The sequence below is a fragment of the Chrysochloris asiatica genome, unplaced genomic scaffold, assembly GCF_000296735.1.
Source record: "Chrysochloris asiatica unplaced genomic scaffold, ChrAsi1.0 scaffold00087, whole genome shotgun sequence".
Lineage (NCBI taxonomy): Eukaryota > Metazoa > Chordata > Mammalia > Afrosoricida > Chrysochloridae > Chrysochloris > Chrysochloris asiatica.
The window spans coordinates 6,155,661-6,164,574 of NW_006408605.1; the positions used below are offsets into that span (position 1 = coordinate 6,155,661).

General features: G+C 41.2%; 1 pseudogene; it reads left to right on the plus strand.

Annotated features, from left to right (window-relative positions):
• The first annotated feature begins 3,039 nt into the window (after positions 1–3,039).
• LOC102843004 lies at positions 3,040–3,913 on the plus strand (annotated as a pseudogene).
• Positions 3,914–8,914: the final 5,001 nt, after the last annotated feature.

An 8,914-nucleotide genomic window follows, 5' to 3' on the forward strand; every position in this document is an offset into this window, starting at 1 on the left:
TATATATTCAGTAAAAGATGACAAGTTTTATTGCCTCCAGAAGGGAATAATTTCTGGTGGGCTCCTGAAATTCAAGGAGTTCCCAAGGTGCTTGTCGAAGGGATGTGACAACAGATTCTTTGGCACTAGATGGAGTTCCTACTGGCCTTGTTGTTGTTATGAAGTGCCACTGAGTCAGTTCCAACCCATAGCGACCCTGTATAGGGTTTCTGAGGAGCTGTTATCTATATTCAGGGCACTCAATCCAGAAGTAGTTCATGGGGGCCATTGATGGAGCTCATTTCACTGTCTGATAGGACCACAGGGGAATGTGGAGGTAGGGTGACTGGTTAATTGCAGATCTGGTGCCTCTTCAGGTTTTGTACATCTGGAGCCAAGCCCAGCTGAATCCAAGTTCCAAAGTGGCACACCAATGTGGCAGTCAGTGACTACCTCACACTTGCTTGTCTGCCAACCACATGGCTCTGAACTCTCAGAGAGCAGAGTCTCCACGGGGGGTGGATGAGAGTGCATGCCAGATTTCTGGTCACCAGGGAAGTGTGGAGAAAAAGATATCACAGCTTTTCTGTCACACACATGAATCTGCTCTGCCAGGCCTCCCTCCACTGCCAAAACTGCTCACAAGCTGGTCAAGCCATATCTGGCCAGCAGTTCACCAGTCTTCCTTTCTTACTGTCCCTGCTCAGCCTCTCCTCCAAGCAGGCACTCCATCTACTTCTCTTCTAAAGTTCAGGGTTCCAGAACTTTCATCTGTATCTGTTTTATTTTCTCTCAGATCTTTGTGGTAGAGGGTCCATGTAGTACATCTTCCTTGTCTGCCATCTTGCCAGAATGCCATAGCTTCACATTTAGATATTTTTGTTTAATAAAGATTACTATGATTTTGTAGCAACACTCTTTGACTTACCCTCAAATATGTATTGTCTGCTTTCTTATTATTCTTTTCCCCTCCAAGGGAAACTAACAATATAAATCTTATATGGTTTCTCAATTATAGTTCTGGCCTATCAGCTATCACAAAGAGTTTAAATCTGCCTTGCTATTTCCCTACAGCCAGTATCTGTGAACTATAACACGACTAAATCTCTGAATCATCCAAGCCATAAACCTTCATTTTGAGTACACTGTTTATAAATGTCTCCTTATCACACTTCTTAAATGAGTCTCAGATCAGTTCCTTGGGTCTTCCTTTATAAAGTACACTGTCTTTATCAACAGTTTCTATTCATTTGTGGGATTTTTTTATGGTGTTCCTCATTGTGGTATCTATTGTTGAAATCATAACAGTTGTCAGTATTTTTAAGGTGATTTCTTTCCAATAATAATCTGCTAAGCCTTTGAACTCAGAAAGAATGTGAGAGCAGGCCAAGGTAATTGCAAACAGCAAATAAGACTTCATTCTATTTCATTTCTTAGTGCTTGTTTCCCTTTATCACTGTTATTTATGTTTTACTTTTAAATCAAATTCTTCAAAATAAATCATGATGAAAAAAAAATTTTTTTTTTTTTTGTCTGCTCTCTTTCAGTGTGTCCTCTTCAGGTCATAATCCTCAGACTTAGAATGATAAGAGTTCATCATGCCTGTTGCATGAATAACCCCATTCAATATGACCACCCCAAAACCAAGCAGAGCCACAGGACTTGGATCTCCCTTTCATCTGGAAGTCAGAAGAAAAAAGGACTTGTACAAAGGGAGAATTGGAGGAATGATTTACCAATAAAGTTAATTCTGTCTTATCTCAATCACCCAGAATCTGAGCAATATACCCAGGCAGCACCTATACCGAACACAGCTTCAGCCCCAGAGAATAGAGGAAGTGAAAAGAGAGGATGGTATACGCTATTCCAGAACAGGCATGTTCTGTAATTCCAGCCCCCAGACTAGCTCTGGAGAGTGGAGATGACAAATTTTATTCAACACATATAAAATAAGCACCAATTATATGCACATGCTGAGGCACACATGCAGTTGCATGATCTCACTTGATCCTCAGACAAGTAGGCATTGCTTTTCTCCATTTTACAGATAAGGGAAATAAAGTGGAGGGTAAATGACTTAAGTCACAGTCATACAATAGCAAGTAATGATGCTACAACTGGAACCCAACATCAAACATAGTACTCTGCCCTCAAAAGCACAATTCGGCCTGTGTGGCTTTTATACTTCATTGGAGCAGGTGGAGGACATATCCAGATGACTATAAATTCTAAGATAGAAGGTGATGGCGATGGAAATATATGTTTGGGCTGCCCAAGAAGTCCTGGTGTGGCATTGTAAGATAAGTACTGTACTCCTAAACTCAAGTTTGGTGGTTCAAACCCACCAGCTGTTCCTTGGAAATCCTATACAGGGTTGCTATGAGTTAGAACTGACTTGAAGCACTTAGCAACAATAACATACAGTTAACAAGATGTGTTCATATTCTGTATTTCACTGGTTCAAAGGAGTCCTGGTGGTGCTGTAGGATAAACACTGAACTGTTAATCACAAGGTCAGCAATTCAAACTCACCAGTCACTCTGTGGGAGAAAGATGAAGCTGTCTGCTCCAATAAATATTTACAGCTTTGGAATCCCTATATAAGGTTGATATGAGTTGGTATCAACTTGATGGTAGTGGGTTTGGTTTGGGGGTGAAAGCTATATAGAGGGGACAAATAGACCACACTGAGACTAGGGAAAGGCAAGGATGCACAGATACCCTATGGTTAATATAACATGAATTAATTTCAGTTGTTAGCATCTGGATATGTGACTATTATTCCCAGTGTCACCAGTAGACCTATAGCATTATTCAAATTTCTAAAATTTGCATTAATATTCTGAATTTTTTAATTTTTTAATTTTTTTTTTTTTTAGGATTTCAAGAGCATATTCAAGGCATCCATGTTTCCATCAAGCACAGATGGAGATCAAAGAAGATTAAACTCTACTGTATACTCATAGGAAGCCTCAGAACAAAGTACTCCCAAGAATTGACGGCCAAAATATCCACCCACAACACACATGAACTTAGAAAAGTTCTTACAGCACTGACATAATGGAACTTTCCCTACACCATCCAACCTCTAATAAAACCAATGCAAAGTGCAACAACTCTGCAATTTTCTACTTTGAATCCTGTCAACCCTCTTCACTAGCATTACTCCTATTACTCATAGCTTATAGTGTGGTCTTAGTTGTGGGCCTTTTTGGAAACCTCTCTCTTATCATTATCATCTTTAAAAAGCAGAGAGAAACTCAGAATGTCACCAATATACTGATCGCTAATCTCTCCCTCTCTGACATCTTGGTTTGTGTCATGTGCATTCCCTTTACTGTCATCTATACTCTGATGGATCACTGGATATTTGGGGATACCATGTGTAAACTGACTTCCTATGTGCAGAGTGTCTCCATCTCTGTGTCCATATTCTCACTTGTGTTGATTGCTGTTGAAAGATACCAGCTGATTGTAAATCCTCGTGGTTGGAAGCCCAATGTATCTCATGCCTACTGGGGCATCACACTTATTTGGCTGTTTTCCCTTTTGTTGTCTGTTCCCTTCTTCCTGTCCTACCACCTCACTGAAGAGCCCTTCCAAAACCTCTCTCTCTCCACTAACCTCTATACCCACCGGGTGGCCTGTGTAGAGAACTGGCCCTCCAAAATGAACCAGCTCCTCTTTACCACCTCCATGTTTATGCTGCAGTATTGTGTCCCTCTGGGCTTCATCCTTGTCTGCTATCTGAAAATTATTATCTGCCTCCGCAGGAGAAATGGGAAGGTAGACAAGAAAAGGGGAAATGAGACCCGGCTCAATGAGAATAAGCGAATTAACAGGATGTTGGTTTCCATCATGGTAACCTTTGGTGCTTGCTGGCTTCCCTTAAACATCTTCAATGTCATCTTTGACTGGTATCATGAAGTGCTGATGAGCTGCCACCATGACCTGGTATTTATAGTTTGTCACTTAATTGCTATGGTGTCTACGTGCATAAATCCTCTCTTTTACGGCTTTCTTAACAAAAATTTTCAGAAGGACCTGGTGATGCTTATTCACCAGTGCTGGTGCTTTACACCTCGGGAAAGTTATGAAAATATTGCTGTCTCCACTATGCATACAGATGAATCCAAGGGATCTTTAAGATTGATTCATATACCAACCAGTATATAAGGAGTCCTGGTGCGGTGCTGTAGGATAAGCACTGGACTGCTAACCACAAGCTTGGTAGTTCAAACCCAACAGTCATTCCTTGGAAATCCTATACTGAGTTGGAACCAACTCTATGGCACTTATTACCACCAACAATGTTTAAACCTGTCTTAAATGGGAAATAGGGGGCTGTGTAAATAGTTAAGGTTTTGTGTCAACTTGACTAGACTGGGATTCTGAGTGGTTTGACTGTTAAGATGTGGTAATCCTTCATGATGAGACCTAACATATGTAATCAACTCTATGATGATATTTGTTGTAAGCAACCAATCAGGATAGGAAATTTTATTGGGTTATGAGAGAGAGAGAGAGACAGAAAGAGACAGAGAGAGACAGAGAGAGGAGAGATCTTTCACTGGTTTTGCTTCTCTGGAAAAACCAGAGTAAGACATGTGGCACTGAGAGAGTGAGATTCTAAAGAAACAAAATCTCAAGGATGAGTTTTCTAAATTGGTTCTTGAGTCTAACTAATTTTAAAGGCACTAATAAATAAAGGACCTCTGGTAGCGTAGTGGTTACAAATTGGGCTGCTATCCTCAAGGTTGGCAGTTCGAAACTACCAGCTGTTCCGCAGGAGAAAGATGAGGCTTTCTGCTCCTGTAAAGATTTTCAGCCTCGGAAACCCTGTGCAGGGTCACAATGAGTTGGAACCGACTCCACGGTAGTTAACAACAACAATACAGGGTGGGGAAACCTGGTGTGGTGCTGTGGGCTAATGCGTCAGACTGCAAAGTCCTCTGAACTATAAGGTCAGTAGTTCAAGCTCACCAGCTGCTCCTTGGAAACCCTATACAGGGTCACTATGGGTCAGAATTGACTCGATGGCACTTAACAACACCAACAATAAATATAGAGTGGAGGCATATCTGACCTCCACTTCATAGGAATCAGTCTTTTGCTGATCTTGAGTTTGGTCTTTTCCCTCTCGTGGAGTCAGACATAGTCCCCACTTGGGTTAAGTGATTAATGCTATAAGGCTCCATTGCAATGGCTCCAAACCTTTGAAATAATAAGGTTTTGTAAGGGGGATGGGATAAAATGTTTCAGCTGAGGGGAGAACAGCTTCTGGAATTGCCTGGAGTTGATGTCATGCTGGATAGAAAAGATAGCTGATCTGTGGCCAGGGCCTACTGGAATCCACCCTGCCAGAGGCCAAATCTATGTGCATATGAAAGGGGTTAATCCACTCAATGGTAGAGGAAAAGATTGAACTTGAATGTTTTTAAAAGGTTTATGTGTTTGACTGCCTTATAGATATTGGTTTCTTCTGCCAATTATTGTAAAATCGACATACATGTGTGATGGGAATACTGGAAATTATGACTACAGAGAGCTTGTAAACAGGCCTTCAGCCTCTACTTGATTGGATTTGCTGAAAAGGGAGCTAGAAGTTGCCTGACAAAATAGTCTTTTTATTAGTTTTTGTAGAGTTTGAGAATTTAGGTGGAATCCTGAGCCCCACCCAGAATCTTCAAAGCTGGTACATTTGTATTTGAAGAGACATGCAGACCAACCCAGAACTGCTGGGAGAACAGGAGATTCATGATTGAAAGAAAGCAGAAGAAAAAAGTGGACAGTTTGGCTTTGGGGGCTTTGGAAGTTGCAAGGCAAGGAAACTTGGTCCATCAGAGAAAATTCCCTTCTAGGACTGAAAGTTAAAGGGAACCTGTGAGCCATATGCTCACTGGTGACCATCTGGTTCTATATGTTGCTGGAGTTGGAGGAAATGCAGCAATGAAGACACAGGCTAAGTTTGGACAAGCTCTCTTGGCATCCACTGATCTTGAGATAAGAAAATTAGGAAGACTGGCTGGTCTGAAGTTTTGGGAGTTGTGTGAACTCCTGAGCCCATGGACACTGACCACAAGTGAAGGGGCCAGGTGATGTGAAGTGCAGGGAGGTGTGCATGAACTCCCAAACTTGTAGTTGGTACCCATTTGACCTAGCATGGGTGGCTAGGGCTGAGCTGACCAGAACCTGACCAGATGAAAATAAAGATGTTTGATACTCTGAGCAATTATTAATTTCTACCATTTGATAAACTGGACTTTTGCTTATTAATACAGTTGCTCAAAATTCCAGTTGGAATGGAAGAGTCTTTATATCAAGGAGCATTCTTGTATCCTCAGTGTACTAGGTTGAAAGGGACAAACAGTTTATAGACATTGGATATAAAAAATGGGGGTGCTATAAAGCATGAAGTGGCTGGCTTACAAGCATTCATGGGTGAATTTAGTTTCAGAATGAAGGGGATATGGTAGAATCCCACTGACTAGTTTCACTCTTTTCCAAATGGGTATGGTGAAAGGGGGTGGGAAGGAACATGATGGGAAAATTGTTGACAAGAAGGTGTGGAGATGAGGTATGTGGATAGACCTCTCTGAATGGGCCCAAAAAGTGAAGATACTTGTGTCCTATATGGGTGCTCACCAAAGGCAAAGGAGGATTTTAACAATCAAGTGTAGAGGATGACACATTCTGTGGAAACTAATCATCCTCTTTCTCTGGACACTTTGGCCATTGCCCAACAGGCTCATGAAAAAAGTAACTATGGTGGCAGAGATGGAGTTTATGCATGGTCTCAGCAGCTTGAACTTCCCACTCACCAAGGCTGACTTTGCTACAGCTACTACTGTGTCCCCAATCTGCCAGCAGCAGAAAACAACACTGAGTCCATGATATGGGACCATTCCTTAGTAAGATCAGTTAGCAACCTGCTGGCAGGTTAATTACATTGGACCATTTACATCATGGAAAGGGCAGCATTTTGTTCTTACAGGAACAGACAATTACTCTGAATACGGATTTGCCTGCCCTGCATGTAATGCTTCTGTCAAATCTACCATTTGTGGACCTACAGAATACGTCATCCACTGTCATGGCGTCCCATAAAGCAATGCCTAGGATCAAGGGACTTACTTTATAGCAAATGAAATGCAGCAATGGCCCATACTTATGGGAGTCACTAATTTTACCATGATCCTCATCATCATGAAGCAGATGCTTTGATAACATGATGGAATGGCCTCCTAAAGACAAAATTATGGCACCACCTAGGTGGCAATATCTTGCAGGGTTGGAGCAATGTTCTTCAGGAGGCTTATATACTCTAAACCAGCATCCAATATATGATTCTATTTCTCCAATAGCCAGGATTCATGGGTCCAGGCACCAAGGGGTGAAATTGGAAGTGGCAACATCACTATTACTTCTTGTGAGTGACTGAAAAAAATATTGTTGTTTCCTATCTCTGAAACTCTTTGCTTTTCAGATGTGGATATTTTAATTTCAATGGGAGGAATATTCCCACCAAGAAACAACACTGATTCCAGTGAGCAGGAAGTTAAGAATGTTCCCTGGGCACTTTGGACTACTCATGCTTCTGGATCAACAGACAAATAAGGGAGTTACTGTATTGGGTGGTATGAATTATCCTGATTACCATGTGGAAATCAGATTGGCAGTACATACTGGAGGCAAAGAAGAATATGTGTGGAATCCAAGAGATGACTTAGGGCATCTACTACCATGCCCTGTACTGAAAGTCAATGGTAAAACATAGCAACTTATTACTAACATGACTACTAATGGTCCAGACTTTCAGGAATGAAGATTTTGGCCATCCTATCAGGAAAAGAGCTATGACCGACTGAGGTTCTTGCCAAGGGAAAGGGAATACAGAAAGCTTTGGAAGAAAGTAGTTCTAAACACCAAGTTACAACCAAATGACCAGTTGAAAAAATGAGGACTGTAATTGCTATGAGTAATTTTTCTTTATATGTGTGCATCAAATATCTTTGTTTTGTTTACTTACAAAATATAAGATGTAAATGTTACTGTCAGTTGTATGCATGCTAATTGCATCATGTCAGGTTCAAGTATTACTTTATAACTGTCTTTTTTTTTAAGAAATGTATGGTTTAAGGAGATATGTACACATGCCAAATTGACAAGGGGTGGACTATGATAGTTAAGGTTTTGTATCAATTTGACTAGGCCAAGAGTCTCAGTGGTTTGAAACTTAAGACATAGTCATCTCCCCTGGTGAGATTAATCAACTCCATGATAAGATCTGCTGTAAGCAGTCAATCAAATTGAAGGGAAGTTTCCGTAGGGGTGTGGCCTGCTTACAATATACTGGACACTTAGGCAAAGCTTGCTTGCTTTCTGCTGGGTATGAATCCTGAATCTGATTCATTATCCTGACTTGACCAGTGGCCTGCTATACTGCCTGCTGATCTTGGGAACTCTCAGCACTCTGCTGTCTTACCTGTCCGTCTGCCTGCCTGCCTGCCTGCCTGCCACCTGATCTGCCAATCTTGGTTCACCTGATCCATGGACTTGAGACTCTCACACTTCTACAACTCTGTGAGCCATTTTCTTGATATAAACTTCTATTTATTCATATGTATATGGAGTGTGGCACTGTAGGAAAAGCACTCAATTTCAAGGTAATTTTGAATTGCAAGGTCAGGGGTTCAAACTCATCAGCCACTCTTCAGAAACTCTATACAGGGTTGTTTATGAGTCAGAACCGATTCAACAACATACATAAATATATACACACACATATATATAGGGTCCTGGTGTGGTGCTGTGGGTAATATATATATATATATATATTTGTTGTTGTTAAGTGCCATAGAGTCAGTTCCAACCCATAGCAACCTTGTATACGGTTTCCAAGGAACAGCTGGTGAGGTTTAACAGCTGACCTTGC